This window comes from Ursus arctos, unplaced genomic scaffold, assembly GCF_023065955.2.
Source record: "Ursus arctos isolate Adak ecotype North America unplaced genomic scaffold, UrsArc2.0 scaffold_21, whole genome shotgun sequence".
NCBI lineage: Eukaryota > Metazoa > Chordata > Mammalia > Carnivora > Ursidae > Ursus > Ursus arctos.
The window spans coordinates 14,707,435-14,727,888 of record NW_026622886.1 but is presented as its reverse complement, the minus strand read 5'-3'; positions in this window follow the sequence as shown (position 1 = coordinate 14,727,888).

The following is a 20,454-nucleotide window of genomic DNA, read 5'->3' as shown; positions in this document are numbered from 1 at the left end:
AATAATCATGTTCAATACCTTCCACTGAAGCATACAACTTATCAAAATTTAAATACCATAATAGCCAAACAAGTATGATTAATATTTCTAAAAAAAACATATTCATGAGGCACCTGGGCGGCTCAGTCAGTTAAGGGTCTGTCTTTGACTCAGTTCATGATCTCGGGGTCGGGGTCGTGGGGTGGAGGCCAGAGTCAGGCTCCCAGCTCAGTGGGCAATCTGCTTCTCTCTCTCCCTCTGCCTCTTCCCCTCCCCCTGCTCCTGTGCACTCTCCCTCTTTCTCTGTCAAATAAATAAATCGAATCTTTAAAACAAAATGTATTCTTTACTACACGGTTTAAAAGAAAAGTGGTAATTAGAACATTTAAGATTTTTTTTAATGGATCTAGAAAATATTTGAAGGAAAAACTTATTGCTTGAGGTAGTAAACTATTATTAACTACTGTGTTGCTTATTATATTCGTTAAGAATAATAATTTCAGGGGCGCCTGGGTGGTTCAGTCAGTTAAGCATCTGCCTTTGGCTCAGGTCGTGACCCCAGAATTCTGGGTTCAAGCCCCTTGTCTGGGCTCCCTGCTCTGCCACAGCCCCTCCCCCTGCTTGTGCACTCTCTCTCTTAAATAAATAAATAAATAAAAATCTTTAAAAAAAAGAAAAAAGAATTATCAGGGGTGCCTGGGTGGCTCAGTTGGTTAGGCCTCTGACTTTTATCCTGGCTCAGGTCTCAATTGCACTGTCAGGAGGTCAAGCCCTGCATTGGGCTCCACACTGGCCATAAAGCCTAATTAAAAAAAAAAAAAACAGAACTTTCAAATTTTCAAATTTAAGAGGGTTGAATAAACATGACTATGGGACAATTGAAGCATAGTAAAAATATACATTGTTCCTTTTAACCGGTTCACGCCCTTAAACACAGGTGAATTACATTAGTATAAAACAATACTAGGTAATGTAATGATAGAATCATTGTCAGTAATTTTAAAAAATGGAGAAGAACTCGAGAATTGCCAGAAGATAGAAGATGAACAGATGTTTCCATTTTCAAAACATAAAAAATAGACTCCAGAAACTAAATGCTGATAAGCATGACACTGAAAGCTGGAAAAATTATAGAACAGATGAAGCATATAGTTTATACACATCTTTTCGAGTGATCACTAGAAAATAATATGGGTTTTACACCAAACTAAATTATTTAAATTGCACACCTGAAAATGCTAACACAGATCCTGAATAATTGTAAATAAATAGTAAATATTTTTTTTTAAAATAAAGCAACACCAAAGCTTTCTCTGGTAAATCACATAATGGAAAGAAAGGAAAGAAATGAAGTAAAAAAAAAAATCTATTTTAAAAATATGTACAAATCTACACTTAAAAAACAAAAAATCTTGGGGTGCCTGGGTGGCTCAGTTGGTTGGGCATCTGACTCTTGGTTTTGGCTGAGATTGTGGTCTCAGGGTTGTGGAACAGAGCCCCAAGTTGGGCTCTGTGCTCAGCATGGAGTCAGCTTGTCCCTCTCCCTCTATCCCTCCCCCTCCCCCATGTTCTATCGCTATAAATAAATAAATAAATAAATAAATAAATAAATCTTAAAAACAAGCAAACAAAAAAACCAAACAAAAACAGAAAATCTAGATGACACAGAACTATCTCAAATTATAGAATTGATGCGCCCTGCTCTGGGCAAGGTAGGCAATAATCATAAAACTAAGTATAAACTGAGACACAGCCAGGTGGAAGTGAAACTAAGTATAAACTGAGACTAAGTATCAACTGAGTGACACTAAGTATAAACTTAGACATAGCCAGGTGGAAGTCAAATATATGAGTTTGGAGTCCAGGGGAAACACAGGGCTGGAATAGTCAATGTATTTTTGGTATTTAAATCCATGAGACCAGAACAGACCACCTAGACAGTGAATATGGACAGAGAAGACTAAGGGCTGAGTCTTGGGACACTTGAAAATATAAGGAAGATTCATTAAATAAGATTGAGGACCAGCAGCCAGTGAGGTAAAAGTAAAGACACAGGAGGGTGTGTCCTGAATGCTAAATAAAGCAGGTGGCTCAGTTGGTTGAGTATCTGACTCTTGGTTTCGGCTCAGGTCATAATTTCAGGGTTGTGAGGTTGAGCTCCGAGCTGGGTGTGGAGTCTGGAGCCTGCTGGGAATTCTCATCCTCTCTCTCTCTCCCCTCTCTCCCTCTCTAAAAAATAAATAAATAAAATAAAGGAAGAAATGATAGACTGTGTCAAATGCTTCTGAGAGACCAGACAAGGACAGAGACCTGAAGCAAAGTGGAGATAGGACAAGAATAGTTTCAGTTTAATGGAAGGGACAAAGCGTAATTGGAGTTTGTTCAAGATAAAATGGGAAAGGATGAAAAAGAGACAAATAATACTTTGAATAGTCTTTCCATAGAGAGGAACAGAAGAAATTAGCAGAAGCTAAAGGAATGTATGGCCAAGGGAAGTCTTTTGTTTGTTTTGTAGGTTAAAGAAATTTACATGTTTGTATATTGATAATAATATAGAAAGAAAAATTGATTATGTAGGAGAAAAAGGAAAACATTTCAGAAGAAAAAGTCTTGAATGGTTTAGAATTAATAGTATTCAGTGTGCGAATTGAGAATTTGGCCAAAGTTGGAAGCCTGTGGGATTCACTCACACAAGGTAGTGTATATAGGCATAGACATCGTTAGATTGATTTAGGGACTTTCAGGTTCAGAAGGTGTTTGGGTTTCCTGGAAGCAGACACTGAGACAGAATGAAGAGTCTAAAATGATTATTGGGGAGTGACTCCTATAAAAGGAAAAGACAAGGGTCAGGGGAAGCCATCAGATATGATGTAGACTTCTGTGATGCTGTCCTGACAATCTCTGCTGGCCAGGCTCTATAGAGCTAAGATCGCTCATTAGAGGAGTCCCACCTTGAATGGAAATGAATAGATCTTTGCCTACTACCTCGCTCTGTCATTGACTGGGGGCCATTCAAAAAGCCCACGGCCTCAGGTTGAAAGCTGACGTGGACACCAAAGACATTAACAGCTAAAAGCAATGAGCCGAGCACATAGCTAGCAACTGGGCAAAGCATCCTTCCTTGAAGGCAGATCTGAGTGGGTACATGGCACGAAATAGGAAGATGTAGAAATTCTCTTTTGATTACTTTGATCTTCACAGTGAAATAACAAGCAAAGACATGGGCTTCAGCGGAAAGAGAGAAGGAGTTTTGGAGTTCTGCGAAAAGAGGAGAAGCAGCATGAAATAGTTGAAGAGTAGAACTGTGAATACGAAGGGATTACTAGGCAGCCCTGATGATCTAGTGTTGTTTGGTGGCTATAAATTTAAAGCAAGATCAGGGCGCCTGCATGGTTCAGTCAGATAAGCATCTGCCTTCAGCTCAGGTCAGGATCCCAGGGTCCTAGGATCCAGCCCTGCTCAGCGGGAAGTCTGCTCCTCCCTCTGCCCCTCCTCCCCCTCTTATGCTCTCTGTGTCTCTCAAAAATAAATAAATAAAATCTTAAAAAAAAAAAAAGAATCTATTTAAATTTAAAGCAAGATAAGCAGAAGTATCAGGAAAAGAAGCAAGAATTGTTGAAACAGTTGAAGAAAACTTTTAGTATTAGATTTGAATCTGCCAAGTTAAAAAGCCAAGTGCCAAGAAAAATAGAAACCAACGATTTTATGTGCTGTAGAGGTTTTTTTTAATTTTAAATATTTTAAGAATAATTTTAACTATCAAGAAAAACAAGTTGTATGTAAAGAAACCAGTATCATGCTGACCTCATTCTCCCCTGAAGGGGTAATGAAACAGCATATAAAATTAAAAGTTGTGTACCAGGAGAAATAAAAAACCCAACATGATCAGTATAAACAATAAAGCAGATTTATTATATCTAAGAATTTCTAAGTTGGCTCTGAGATTGGTTAATTTAGTGGCTCAAGGACCTAGATTCCTTCCATCATTCTGCTTTGCCAAGCTTAGGGGATCAGTCTTATCCTGAGTTACTCAACTTTTTGTTCATAAGATGGTCATACAGTACCAGGCATTACAAGGAGACATGACAACATCAAGCAGAAGAAAGTTCTCACTGGCTAGAGTCGGTCACATGCCCATTCCTAAACCAACCATTTTTAAGGGGAATGCAATTGGCTTAGTAAAGTGCATGGCTGGGTGGAGAAGGGTGGATTACCCAACAAAACCAGAGTTCTCTTAATAAGAAGGAAGGGGAAATGGCTGTTGGTTAAGCAACCAACAGTGCCTCCTTCACAAGAGAAGAAAATACTGTAATTCGAAATTAAAAACCCACTCAACTATCATTTTTTTTTTTTATGAGGGCAGATTCTTGGACATAAAAATACTTAGGAAAAAAATGCCACCCACATGCCCTTGCTGAAAATTTTTTTGAAAATATTACAGATGACTGAGAAAAGAACAAAAACAACTCAGAAAGGGCTGAGTGTGTTATGTTACCATGCTTGAAATCATGTTATGAAAGAGCTGATGGTAATTAATCCAACAAAACAAATCCAGGAAAAGTGTAATTATTTGTTTTTAATAAGTATCTCTACAAATTATATTGAAAACCAAACAGTTAAATGATATTGAAAACAGAAGTGTTTAGACAAGCGAAGAATTGGGAAAAGAACATTGCAGACAGAAGAAACAACAATGTGAGCATTTCCTAAGGTTAGAGTGGAGGTAAGCACCAGATAGGTTAAGCAGGGGTCAAATTGTGCTAAGCCTTGGAGCCATGTTAAGGATTTGCAGTTTTAAGTATACTGAAAACCAATGATGTATTTTAAGTAGAGGAGTGACATATCTGCATTAAGATCATTCCAGTTGCTCTTTATTTTTTTCTTTTTTTAAGGGAGCCCAATGAGGAGCTTAAACTCACAGCCCTGAGATCAAGACCTGAGCTGAGATCAAGAGTTGGGGTGCCTGGGTGGCTCAGTCAGGTAAGCATCTGCCTTTGGCTCAGGTCATGATCCCAAGGTCATGATCCTGAGATCAAGCCCTGCATCAGGCTCCCTGTTCAGCAGGGAGTCTGCTTCTCCCTCTCTCTCTGCTGCTTCCCCTGCTTGTGCTCTCTTTCTCTCTCTGTCAAATAAATAAATCTTTAAACTACTTATTTTGTAGTACTCTGTTACAGCAGCCCTATGAAACTAATACACCAGGTTAAATTATATATGGTCACATGATAAAAATTATTAAATGGTCAAATGATAAAACTCATTCCCCTGCATACACTCTAAATTCTCTTGCCTTCCTCTTATTTTATTGTACTTGGTTAAAAAAAAAAACAAACCCTGAATAAATCTACTTCTTAGCTGTATGACTATATCTGTATGGTAAAACCTGGCTTGAGTAAAATACACGACCATTGGTGTCACTTAAGATACATGATTATTTACTGCAATCGGACCCTAATGCTGTTTGGCAATCATATTGTATTTCTCTACTCCATTCATTCTTCCTCTTCCCTACAAAACTCTTTCACATCCTCTCTCTCCTAAAGCCTCCAACTACACCTCCCTAATCCTCACTCTTAGCTAATGACGTCACCATCTACTTCAATGAGAAAATACAAATCTACATAAGAAAATTTTGAGCTCCCATGGCATCACCTCATCTACCTACATTTGTCCCCATGTTCCTTGCACTCTATCTGTGCTACTGGCTAAAACCAGCCCTTGCACTTGTGTACCATACACCATCCCCTCTTCCCCAAAGACATTGCTCCAAAATTCAAAAATGTCTTTTTTCGCCTCCATCATAAAACTTTCCCTATCAGATCAATCCTATTGGCTACTATTTCTCCCTTCCTTAAAAAACAACAACAACAAAAGAAAACAACTAACAAACCAAACTTTTCTATCCCTCTTCCCTTTCAGATATAACCCTCTCTCCTTTCTTCATGAAATGACATTTAATCATTTGTCTTCTGTGTTTATACTCGATTACTACTTCAGAAAATCTTGCCTTAATTATTAATGGTGCTCTTTTCAAATGCGTTCCTGTTTGGATTGTAAATTACATGATCAGCCTATGTTTTAATGTAAAACTCCTTCAAACAGTTATGCATGCTCATTCTTTCCAATTTCTCACTTTTTATCCTCCCCTGTGCCCCACTGCAAATAGGTCTTGCCTCCACTACTCTAATGGCACTGCTGTTTTGAAAGCCACCAACCATGTCCATATTGTTAAATCTAATGGTCAATTTTCATTCCTCATCTTTTTGACCTTTGAGCAGCATTTAACACAGCCAATCATTCCCCACTTCAACATTTTCTTCACTTGGCTTTCAGGGCACCACACTCTTGTGATTTTCCTCCTGTCACTGCTTCTGGGTCCCCTGTCCTCGTTCTTTCTCACCTCTCTAACCTCTGAACACTGGAGTGGCAAAGAGCTTAGTCTTTAAACCTCTTCTGCTTTTTATCTGTACTCCTTCCCTCCTTGCCATTCTCCTAAGCTACTTAGGGAAGAAGCTAGAATCCATTATACCTTCCCCACAATGCCATCCCCGCCAAAGAGATGTGTTCAAGGAACAGTAGATGATTCCTAACTTTGTCTAAGGAAGAGGGTTATCTGCAGGGATTTTGTTTTGCTGAATGTGGATGTTTGATCACAAATGAATGATTCAGGTCCAGAGAGGTCGAACACTCCACTAGGCATTGCAGTAAATTGCTCAGGTCAGAAACCACAGACCAACCCTAGACTCACATTTCACTAACCACATCCAATCCAATGGTAATTCCCCAATGGCTGCACCTTCAAATCATATTCTGGTTCCAACCACTTCTCACGGCTTCTGCTCTTTCAACAGTTCTGTCTCTACTTGTTTCAGTTGCTGATGTCACATAAAATTACATCTTCATACACTGTGTCTCCAAAAATATAAACTAATAATTTTTGACTGCATTAGTCTCTTAAAGTATACAGAAAATAAAATACGGGGTTATAAACCAAAACTACAGTAATACTAGCTTTTAGACTAATGATTGTTTTTTAAAAATTCATTAGTCTCTTAAATCTTGTAGAAAACAAAAAGTACAGTGACACACTATTGTTACAATAATACTAGCTTTTATAATTGCCTATGTATTTACCTTTACTGAGATTTTAATTTCTTCATATGACTTTAAGTTACTGTGTAACGTCCTTTCACTTCGATTTTGTTTGCTTTGTTTTTAGTGATGACATTCATGACAGTTAAGAGTGCTTCTGAGGACACAAACTTTGTTTAAGCCTTTTGGTAAGTAGTTTCTATCATAAGAAATTCATGGCCTTTAATGCAGCTCTACTTTTGAAAGCCTATCCTAAGAAGATAATTCAACATGTAGACAAGATTTGGGCACAAAAATATTCATTATAGAATTATTGACAATTGGGGAAAATCCAAGTGATTAATCATAGAGCAATTGTTAAACAAATTTTAGTATATCTGTTCAATGAAGTATTAGATAATAATTAAAATTATGAAGAACCAAGTGATATGGGGGAAATGCTCATGATCTATCAAGGACAAAAAGTATTTCATGATTACATAAATGTAAATGTCAAGTAATTTGTATAATTGGAAAATAAAATAATGAGAAGTAACATTTTAAAAATAGTATGCTCAGAAGATATTTTAGAACTAATTGGAGGGGTGCCTGGCTGGCTCAGTAGGTAGAGTTATGGGACTCTTGAGCTCTGGGTCATGAGTTTGAGCCTCATGTTAGGAGTAGAGTTTACTTGGATGCAAGAAAGGGAAGGAAGGAAGGAAGGAAGGAAGGAAGGAAGGAAGGAAGGAAGGAAGGAAGGAAGGAAGGAAGGAAGGAAAGGGGAGGGGGAAGAGGGAGGGAAGAAGGGAGGAAAAGAAAGAGAGGAACCAAAACTACAAGATAGTTGTGATAGGTGAAATAATGACCTGCAAAGATTCACTTCCCTCCCCAGAACTTTACAGTGTTTTCCATGGCAAAAGGGACGCTGCAGATATAATTAAGGTCCCCAACCTTTAAACAGAGAGATTAGTCTGTATAGTCGAAGTGAGCCCAAACTATTCACAGGAGCCCTTATAAGTGGTGATCTTTCTCCAGGTAGAGACAGAAGAGATGAGACAGAATGGAGAGGTCAGAGAGATGTGAAGTGTGAGAAAGGCCCAACCTGCTGTTACTGACATTGAACACAGAGAAAGGGTGTCCCAAGCTAAAGAATGTGGTGACCTCTAGAAGCTGAGAACAATTCTCAGCTGAGAAAGGCAGTAAGCAGGGAAAGGAGACTGCAGCCCTAAAAGTGCAAGGAACTGATTTTGGTCAACAAACTGAATGTGCCTGGAAGCAGATTCACCCCAAAGACTCCAGAAAGAAATGCAGCCCTGCTGACACCTTCATTTCGGCTTGCGTCACCCTAAGACGTGGACCCAGCTGAGCCACACCATACCCAGACTTCTGACCTACTCCACTGCGAAATAATAACTCTGTGGTAGTTTGTTAGGGCAGCAATAAAAACCCAATACAGAGGGTGAAACGTGGGAGGTCAGTCAAACAACGAATGCCATCAGTGCCCTAGGTTTTCACATATTTTTGACCATAGGGACATGCATACTCTGGAAGAAAACTTAACAGCAGTAGAGTTATCACCAAGGAAGGATTGGAAAGGGACAAAACAGTTTGTCAAAGGCACCAAGCCCCTCTAATATAATGACAATGAGGGGATAAACCTGTTTGGTCAGCCATAAAGGCACTGCTTGGGAATGTGGGTAGAAGTAAGAGAGATAACTAAGGAAGGGATTGTAAATATAAATGTTGAACAAACTTGTGAGCTTAAGTATCTGGGAATGTACTTTGTCTACTGACTCTGATCAAGTCGTATGGTTAATACAACCATTTAATTACCGATTAATTACACATTGTCTCACTTCTTTCTCAGGCAGCATCTCTATGCAAGACTGACTAGGAAGACATATAGAATCTCACTTTCCTGTGCTGTGTTTAAGTTATCCCGGGACTAGAATAACACAGGTAGTCTAGGTTTAAATCAGGGTTGACAGACGATGGCCAAGTACCTCCTTCTATAAAGCTTTACTGGAACATAGCCATGTCCACTCCTTTACATAGTCCATGGCTGCTTTCACTCTATAGTGGCAGAGTTGAGTAGCTCCCACAGAGAAAACACAGCCCGCAAAATACTATCTAGCTTTTGGGAAGTAGATAGCAATACAAGCCTTTCTCAAGAAACTAGAAAAGTCTCAAATACACAAGCTAACCCTACGCCTAAAGGAACTGGAGAAAGAACAGCAAATAAAGCCCAAACCAAGCAGGAGAAGAGAAATAATACAGATGAGAGCAAAAATCAATGAACTAGAAACCAAAAGAAAAGTAGAACAGATCAACGAAACCAGAAGTTTGTTCTTTGAAAGGATTAATAAGATCGAGAAAAAGAAAAAGAGAAAGGACCCAAATTAATAAAATCATGAATGAAAGAGGAGAGATCACGACCAACATCAAGGAAATAAAAACAATTTCAAGAACATATTATCAGCAACTATATGCCAATAAATTAGGCAATCTGGAAGAAATGGATGCATTCCTAAAGATGTATAAACTACCAAACCTGAAACAGGAAGAAATCGAAAACAACAGACCCATCACCGGCAAGGAAATTGAAGCAGTAATCAAAAAACTCCCAAAAACAAGAGTCCAGGTCAAGATGGCTTCCCAGGGGAATTCTACCAAACATTCAAAGAAGAAGTAATACCTATTCTTCTGAAGCTGTTTCAAAAAATAAAACCGAAGGAAAACTTCCAACCTCTTTCTATGAAGCCAGCATCACCTCGATCCCAAAACCAGACAAAGACCCCACCAAAAAGGAGAATTACAGACCAATATCCCTGATGAACATGGATGCCAAAATTCTCACCAAGATACTAGCCAATAGGATACAACAGGACATTAAAAGGATTCTTCACCATGACTAAGTGGGATTTATTCCTGGGCTGCAAGGGTGCTTCAACATCCTCTTCAGCATCCACAAATCAATGTGATATATCACATTAATAAATGAAAGAACAAGAACCATATGATCTTCCTGATGCAGAAAAAGCATCTGACAAAATAAAGCATCTTTTCTTTATTAAAACTCTGCACAGTGTAGGGATAGAAGGAACATACTTCAATATCATAAAAGCCATCTATGAAAATCATTGACTATCATTCTCAGTGGGGAAAACCTGACAGCTTTTCCCCTAAGGTCAGGAACACAGCAGGGATGACCACTGTCACCACTGTTGTTCAACATAGTACCAGAAGTCCTAGCCTCAGCAATCAGACAACAAAAAGAAAAGGCATTCAAACTGGCAAAGAACTCTCACTCTTCACAGATGACATGATATTCTATGTGGAAAACCCAAAAGACTCCACTCCAAAATTGCTAGAATTCATAGAGGAATTCCGCAACGTGGCAGGATACAAAATCAATGCACAGGAATCAGCTGGATTTCTGTACACTAACAATGAGACAGAAGAAAGAGAAATTAAGGAATTGATCCCATTTACAATTATACCCAAAACCATAAAATACCTAGGAATAAACCTAACCAAAGAGGTAAAGGATCAGTAATCTAAAACCTATAGAACACTTATGAAAGAAATTGAGGAAGCCACAAAGAAATGGAAAAACATTCCATGCTCATGGTTTGGAAGAGTAAATATTGTTAAAATGTCTATGCTACCCAGAGTGATCTACGCATTCAATGCAATCCCTATCAAAATACCACCGACATTTTTCACGGAACTGGAACAAACGATCTTTTTTTTTTTTTTTAAGATTTTATTTATTTATCTGAGAGAGAGAGAGACAGCGAGTGAGAGAGGGAACACAGGCAGGGGGAATGGGAGAGGAAGAAGCAGGCTCCCAGCGGAGGAGCCCGATGTGGGGCTCGATCCCAGGACTCTGGGATCACGCCCTGAGCCTAAGGCAGACGCTTAATGACTGAGCCACCCAGGTGCCCCTGGAACAATCTTAAAATTTGCATGGAACCAGAAAAGACCCCAAGGAGCCAAAGGAATGCTGAAAAAGAAAACCAAAGCTGGGGGCATCACAATGCTGGATGTCGAGCTATATTACAAAGCTGTAATCATCACTGGCACAAAAACAGACACATAGATCAATGGAACAGAATAGAGAGCCCAGAAATGGACCCTCAACTCTATGGTCAACTGATCTTTGAAAAAGCAGGAAAGAAGATGCAATGGAAAAAGGACAGCCTCTTCAATAAATGCTGCTGGGAATATAGGACAGCCATGTACAGAAGAATGAAACTGGACCATTTTCTTACACCACACACAAAAATAAGCTCAAAATGGATGAAAGACCTGAATGTGAGACAGGAATCTATCAAAATCCTAGAGGAGAACACAGGCATCAACCTCTTCAACCTTGGCCACAACAACCTCTTGCTAGACACATCTCCAAAGGCAAGGGAAACAAAAGCAAAAATGAACTATTGGGACTTCAAGATAAAAACCTCTGCACAGCAAAGGAAAGGTCAACAAAACTAAAAGGCAACCTCTGGGATGGGAGAAGATATTTGCAAATGACATATCAGATAAAGATCTGTAAAGAATTTATCCAACTCAACATCCAGAGAACAAATAATCCAGTCAAGAAATGGGCAGAAGACATAAATAGACATTTCTCCAAAAAAGACATCCAAATGGCCAACAGACACATGAAAAAATGCTCCACATCACTCGGCATCAGGGAAATATAAACCAAAACCACAATGAGATACCACCTCACAGCAGTCAGAATGGCTACAATTAACAAGACAGGAAAGAACAAATGTTGGCGAGGATGTGGACAAAGGGTGCCCTCTTACACTGTTGGTGGGAATGTGAGCTATTACAGCCACTCTGGAAGACATATGGAAGTTCATCAAAAGGTTGAAAATAGAACTACTCTATCATCCAGCAATTGTTCTACTAGGTATTTACCCCAAAGATACAAAATGCAGTGATCTGGAGGGGCACCTGCACCCCACTGTTTATAGCAGCAATGTCCACAATAGCCAGACTGTGGAAAGAGCCCAGATGTCCATCGACAGATGAATGGATAAAGATGTGGTATGTATGTATACACACACACACACACACACACACACACACACAATGGAATATTACTCAGCCATCAGAAAGGATGAATACTTACCATTTACATCCACGGGGATGGAACTGGAGGGTATTATGGTGAGTGCAATAAGTCAATCAGAGAAAGACAGATACCATATGGTTTCACTCATATGTGGAATATAAGAAACAGTGAAGAGGATCATAAGGGAAGGGAGGGAAAACTGAATGGGAAGTAATCAGAGAGGGAGACAAACCATAAGAGTCTCTTAACTATAGGAAACAAACAGGGTTGCTGGAGGGGAGGTGGATGGGGGGATGGGGTAATTGGGTGGGGGAATGGGGTAGCTCGGTGATGGGCATTAAAAAGGGCACATGACATGATGAGTACTGGGTGTTATATGCAATTGACGAATTAGTGAACTCTACATCTGAAACTAATGATGTACTACTATATGTTGGCTGATTGAATTTAAAGGAAAAAAAATACTATCTAGCTCTTTACAGAAAAAAATTGTGCTCACTCCTGGCCTAATTGGGCTTAAATGAATGAGGTAAATGGAAAGACTTACGTTCAGGTTCAAGAAATAAATTACAAATATTCAGGATAGGAGACCTAAATCAACAGTTATGCGCATGAATGGAAAAGTCCTGACGGTTACAAATCAGCACAAATTACATATGGAAGGAGAAAATGTCTTGAAAACCAAGTAAATACTCTTGGACTACCCTAAAAAGAAGCATCTGGACTAGTAGTGCGGTTCTCCTGAAAGCAACCAAGCTCCAATATATGTATACTCATCTCCAACCTGTTCTCTGCTGAAAACTTCTCTGGTCAATTGATACTTCTTTCAGACTTTGGCTTAGATGACATCTCCTCTGGGGAGCATTCTGATCCCTGGGTTACATGCACTTATCATGGCACGTAACACATCATATTGAAACTGAAATTTACTTGTGAATCTCCCCCACCAGACTGAATCCATGTGGGCAGGAATACGTAGCTGGTATCCTAACACCAGGCCCTCTGCCTGTCATGTACTAGTTTTTAAGCACATTTTGTGTTAATAAATCCCATTGTATGCACCAGTCAGACCTCACGGTGGGAAGTATTTGGCTTCAGTGACTAGTACTGTTGATTCCCTACTCAAATCCATCTCCTTCTCCTACAGTCTGGTAGGCAGAGCCCCTTTTAACCAAGTTCTCACCTCTGTGAGGCCACATATTCAGGGAAGCCCTGAAAGTGGTCAAGTTTAGCTAGTGGTGGTTTAGGCAGGAATGCGATGTATTTCAATATAGGATATAAGGGCGCATCTATTGAGGAATTTCTGAGTTTTATTTAAAAGGAAAAGAGGAAAAACACCCTCTTCCCCCTTGCCTATGGGTGTGACTGTGTAGAGGTTTTCTTGGAGTTGGCTGTGACACCTTACAACCACAGGAAGGTAAGCATGAGGCTAAAACGCCCTGCACTGATGACAGAAATGAAAGCCTAGAATCCTTGCTAACATCAGTGAGCGTCTAGAGCCACCCTATCTCCAGATGTATTGTTTTGTAATATTAAACAATAAACCACTTCTATTTAAAACTTCAAGGTATCACTACTTTTAGGTGGGTTTTCTTTTAAGTTATAGACAAAAGCACCCAAACTTATTTAAATGACATTTTAAGAGGGACTTTGGCAAATTTGGGTACATCCAAATGACAAATAATGGTGAAGTCTTTGGAAATTGTCTTTCGAAGAGTAAGGGATTCGGGATGCTAAGCCTAGAAAAGAGACTTGGCAAGAGACAAAACAGCTTTTGTAACGGGAGTGAAAACTGTAGGACCAACATGTAGTAAGAGGGAGATATCCTAATTCACGAATAGGAAAAAAACGGCCAATTAGAACTACTTAAAACAGAAAGATTTATGGGGTAGAATGTTTTCTCATTAGGAATTTCAGCTGTAATTTGGTGACTCCCTGTTGGAAACTCTGGACTGATTTTGGGTGGGAGGCCGAACTAGAGGACTCCTAAGTTTCCTTCCAACTCTTCCACAATTTTATTGTTTAATATATTGCAATACTGATTGTACAAGCAGGAAGGAAGAATGAATGTAAAATCACCAATGTATATTTTTATAATATTTGTGCTTCAATTTCTAAAATTGGTCACAATATAATGGCCTCTGGGCATATTAACGAAGCTGTGCAAAAAGTGAACAACCACAAAATTAAAGTTAAAGCCTACTCAGCAAAATATACTTTTACAAGAAATTGAATTCTGAAGGCCAAAAGGGGGAGAGGGGACTTATTAAAGATACATGTAAAAATTGCAAAGTATTAACTGTGCCCCCATTAAAATTATGGAAAAGGCTTACATACATGTTTATAGTAATTCTCAAATGTCTGTACTAATGCAGCAAAAACCTATCATTTTTAATAAAGATATACTTGGCCTTGGCATGTTTTTATATTGATACTATAATATGGAAATGCCTTAGATTTTGGAAATCTATAGAAATGGGATATAAAAAGTTGCTTACCTTGCTTATTCCATATCCCTCTTTAGACTCTTTTGCCTTTGTAACTCTAATGTTTCATATGGAAAATCTTTTGTTCAACTGCAAGGGATGAAGAAACTAAAAATAATCAGAGTGAAGACAGCAGCAAATGATTATCATACTTGTGCTAATAATGCTAATAAGTATTATGAAGCAAATATATTGAATTTGGACAGAACTGCTATACCAATGAAATGTCTCCACTAGCAGTGAGCATCCTCACTCAATTTTCATGTCAAAATTAGGACAACATAGGCAACAACCTCTACGACATTGGCCAAAGCAACCTTTTTCATGACACATCTCCAAAGGCAAGAGAAAAAAGATAAAATGAACTTGTGGGACTTCATCAAGATAAAAAGCTTCTGCACAGCCAAGGAAACAGTCAAAAAAACTAAGAGGCAGCCCATGGAATGGGAGAAGATATTTGCAAATGATACTACAGATAAAAGACTGGTATCCAAGATCTACAAAGAACTTCTCAAACTCAATACATGAGAAACAAATAAACAAATCATAAAATGGGCAGAAGATATGAACAGACACTTTTCCAATGAGGACATACAAATGGCTAACAGACACATGAAAAAATGTTCAAAATTATTAGCCATCAGGGAAATTCAAATCAAAACCACACTAAGATACCACCTTACGCCAGTTAGAATGGCAAAAATCAACAAGACAGGAAACAGCAATTGCTGGAGAGGATGTGGAGAAAGGGGATCCCTCCTACATTGTTGGTGGGAATGCAGGTTGGTGCAGCCACTCTGGAAAACAGTGTGGCGGTCCCTCAAAAAGTTAAAAATTGAGCTACCCTATGACCCAGCCATTGCACTACTGGGTATTTACCCCAAAGATACAGACGTAGTGAAGAGAAGGGCCATATGCACCCCAATGTTCATAGCAGCATTGTCCACAATAGCCAAAGCGTGGAAGGAGCCGAGATGCCCTTCAACAGATGACTGGATTAAGAAGCTGCAGTCCATATATACAATGTAATATTACTCAGCTATCAGAAAGAACGAGTTCTCAACATTTGCTGCAACATGGACGGCACTGGAGGAGATAATGCTACGTAAAATAAGTCAAGCAGAGAAAGACAATTACCATATGGTTTCTCTCATCTATGGAACATAAGAACTAGGAAGATCGGTAGGGGAAGAAAGGGATAAAGAAAGGGGGGTAATCAGAAGGGGGAGTGAAGCATGGGAGACTATGGACTCTGAGAAACAAACTGAGGGCTTCAGAGGGGAGGAGGGTGGGGGAATGGGATAGACTGGTGATGAGTAGTAAGGAGGGCACGTATTGCATGGTGCACTGGGTGTTATACGCAACTAATGAATCATCGAACCTTGCATCAGAAACCAGGGATGTACTGTACGGTGACTAACATAATGTAATAAACATTAAAAAAATTAGAATCTTAACAGTTGTGGGCATATCATTTATTGAAGAATTGAATTTCTCCATGTGCCAATTTTTGCACATTAAATTTAAGAATTTCCATACCAATTTTTTGTTTTAGGTTTTAATTCAAGTGAACTCTTTACCATAAATCTTTTTCAAGTGCTTTATTATTGGAATACTGCCCAATGCTTTTCCTTACACTGTAATTTACTATGGTTACTTTCAAAATTTTCTGCACTGATTATACTATGTATCTATTTTAATTGGAGTGATTTTGTGAATGATGGGCTTTGATCATACCCCTATAATTTCACTCATCTCCTTTAGAGATGCTTCTGGTCTCTACTTACTTAAGCTTTCATATACTTATTTTTCATTCTCATTTACTCTTGATGACATTTGTGATTCAGTATTTGAGTTTTCTGTCTTATCAGCCAACACAATTCTGCCGAATGGCCACAAGATAAAGACTAAATCACCTCACTGTACTTTCCTAATCTCCATAATGCTCAACTATTTCTTCACTAAAGGAGCAAATATTTTTTCATATACATAGTAAAGAACTGAGAAATTTTACTTACCATTCAGTTTAGTATAACTTTTAAAGAATGAATTGACTTTTGATTGATGACATAAGCAAACTGAAAATAAAATATAATTTATAAGTTTTATAGTACTTTTTATCTAAATGGTTTCAAATCTTTTAAAACCCAGTTAATTCTTCCTGATGATTTAGTGATGTTTTCTTCTAAGAACAAAAATTATCCCACAGTTTTATTATACAAATAGAAAAAAGGCATTAAGTTGATTTCATATATTTTTCCTAAGTTTCAAATTCTCACACCTGATACAACTATACAACTGTTAGCAACACATATGCTAAATTTCAATACTGTAACAGTAACACGATTTTCCCTCCACTGTACAATGATTCATTAGATAATATCTAATGGTTGATAAAAACTATCATGCCTACATTTTTGCTTCCTGCTACCTTAATTTTTATATTTCTTAAAAAAGGCAGCAAAAATAAAAAATTTATCAATTATTATAATTTAGTAAAGAAATGAATATTTTTAAAACATTAATTATTGCTTTAGAGTTTCTATATCCTGTGTAATCCAGCTTTCAGTATTTTACATTTTCTAAAAGTAAACTGAAGTGTAGTTCAAAATTTACTTTCCTGGGACGCCTGGGTGGCTCAGTCGGTTAAGCATCTGCCTTCGGCTCAGGTCATGATCCCAGGGTCCTGGGACGGAGCCCCGAATTGGGCTCCCTGCTCAGCGGGAAGCCTGCTTCTCCCTCTCCCACTCCCCCTGCTGGTGTTCCCTCTCTCGCTGTGTTTCTCTCTGTCCAATAAATAAATAAAATCTTAAAAAAAAAAAAATTTACTTTCCTTAGCATCTCTAGGCACAAGCTGAAATGAGATTGTACTTTAAGGAATTAGGCACAACTCATCCTGGGTATTAGTCAATTTGTCAAAATTGGAAACTATTTCAGCCACTACTCTTTCGGCCTTATTTCCATTTTGTTTAGCTGATAGGACTGTCAGATCTTGACAGCCACAACACCATATGTTACAATCAAAGCCAGATGACATTTTGGCACTGTAGCAGTTTTATGAAGTGATGTGCTAATTTTGTTTTGTGATGGTTGGAGATAAATCAACTACAAGTCCAGATATTAAAAATTCTGAAGAAAACAGTACGGCAAATTTCTCCATTCCCCACCTTTTTCTTTCCCTATGGACTCAAAGAGTCTGACCCTTTAAAAAACTACCACCACCTACTTTCTGCCTATGCCCCATCTCCTCTCAAACCAACTGAGAGGGAAAACTTAATGCATTAAAAACATCCTTGATACTTTATCCATTCATTTTAGTCTTTCAGTGATTTATTGAGCACCTACTATGTACCAATCACTGTATGAGGCATAAAGAATACAAAGTTGAACACGGACAACAAAAACACAATTCCTGTCCTCATGGAGTTTACAGTCTAAAGTCTACATTAATCAAATACATATAAAATTACGAAGATGTTCAATGCTAACGAGAGGTATGTGTTCATGTGATAATATACAACAGTGGGTCTTACTGTGTGACTGAAATTAAGGAACGCTTCCCTGAGGAAGTGATGAATGAGCTAAGATCTGAAATACAAATAAGAATTCAGCTTGGCAATGAACAGGGGAAGGCATTTCAAGCCAAAGAAACACAATGTTCCTACGGTAGAAGAAGCAGTTTAATTCTCACTTATTCCATATACTTCAAGGGCAATGAGTACCAATAAGTAACTGAAACATGGTATGCAATGAGGCTAAGTGGTAGTAATAACAACTAACCTCTACTGAGTGTTGTTTTTTTTTTAAGATTTTATTTATCTGACAGAGACAGCCAGAGAGCACAAGTGGGAGGAATGGCAGAGGGAGAGAGAAAGAAGTAGACTCCCCATGTAGGCCAGTAGGCACCCCTGAACATGGGGTTCAATCCCAAGACCCTGGGATCATGACCTGAGCAAAAGCAGACACAACCAACTAAGCCACCCAGGTGCCCTAATTGAGTGTTTTTAAAATTATGTGCCTTTGAGACATTAACTCTTTTAATGCTCAGAATTATACTAAAAAGTAAATAGTGGCTCTAATATATAGGTCACATAAATATTTTTGTTTTCATCTTAAGAGCAAGAAAAAGCCATTAAAATATCTTAAGCTAGGGGTGAGAATAGGGGTAACAGGGGCTGCCTTGATTAAAACTGCACTTCAAAAGAGACTTCTGCCTGCAGTAGGGTGGATCAGAGGAGGGCCAGAAGAGTTGTAGGAAGACGAGTGAGGAGGCAACTGCAGTAAAACAGGCAAAAGATGCTGATTATAGCGAGGGAGGTGGTGAGAAGTGGAGAGACGCAGACACATTTGAGAGGTTACAGAACCTGGTAAAGAACTGATAGTGTGGGGAAAAGTTAGGGAAAGTGTCCAAGAGTAGTTCAAGGTTACTAGTTTGGGAACCAGGGTGATATTGGTACCATTCACTGAAATAGGAAATACGTTGATTAGAGTGGAGGTTAAAAAAACCTGTTAAAGTGGAACTCCTGTAGTGACAAATATCAAGTAACTACAATAAAAATCCAGAAAGGAGTTTCTGGTTAATTTTTCCACATATATTTTTGTGCAATCAGACATCGCCATTCCTACGTGGCTTAAATTAAAATAACACTTCATCACAACTAATGTCACATGGTGGTCTTCTGAAATTCCAGGACAAAACGAGAAAAGAAAAAAAGACAAGACACCGAGAAAATGTTTCTGATGTACAAAAAATTAAAAGGCAAAATATGATTACCATTTCCTTCCCTGATCATTAACATCTCCGCTAGAGATTTAGGGAAAAAAATCAAAATATGGCAACTTTTTTTCTAATTTATGGTCATTAAATAACTCTGGTAAGTCTATCCTAGGGTTATTCCTATACTTCTCACACTGTGAAAAAAGTTGGGGTTAACATAAAAATTCTCCCACTATCTTTTAAATAGTGTGAAAAAATATACACACATCACACACACACACAATTAAAAATATATTTATCTTTAAAAGAAAAACAGATAAAAGAAAGTAAGTGATTCCTCTCCCTACCTCTGGCAAAATCTGTGAACTAATGATGAAGGTAAAATAAAAGCATATATCTGGGATCTAAATCAAAAGGTCAAGTTATTCATTGTGATTTCAGTCAAATCGCTTGTTCTTTTTAAGCCTTAGGTTTTTTTTTTAACTTCTAAAATGTCAGTAATACCTACCTCCCAGATTTGTTGTGAGAATTACATGAGATAATGTTTCTGAAAGTGTTTAATGAATTTTACATCTCTATAAAAACAGTACTCACTATAAATTTTTAAAAATCCAACAAAGCATACAAAACGCTCAGACCCATGTTAATTATCACCCCTACTGTTTATATACTTTTCTTGAGAAGGCCAAGTAAACTGAAAAGGAATAAGGAAAATATTCAGCTTCTGTAACGCTAAATGATTACACCATAAATTGAAAACTTCTATGGAGCAAATAGGTCAATCCTGAGAAACTGTCAGCTCTGAAGACATTAATGTCCCATCAATCCTGCTTTTCTAGAAGAGGCTGTTTTGTTGAATACATACCTACAAATCAAAAGTACTCTACACTATAGATACAAGCTGTATGTTTTAAATCTTTAACCAGACCTTTGCTTTAATCTAAGACTACGATATAGTTTTAAATTAACATGGTTTAATGGGATTTTTAAAATACTCTGAGGTAAAAAAATTAACAATTTAATTTGTTCTTTGCTGTATCCTTAGCTCCAAAAGCAGGGTCAGTATTTTTTTTTTTTTTAATTTATTTGACACAGAGAGAGCACAAGTAGGCAGA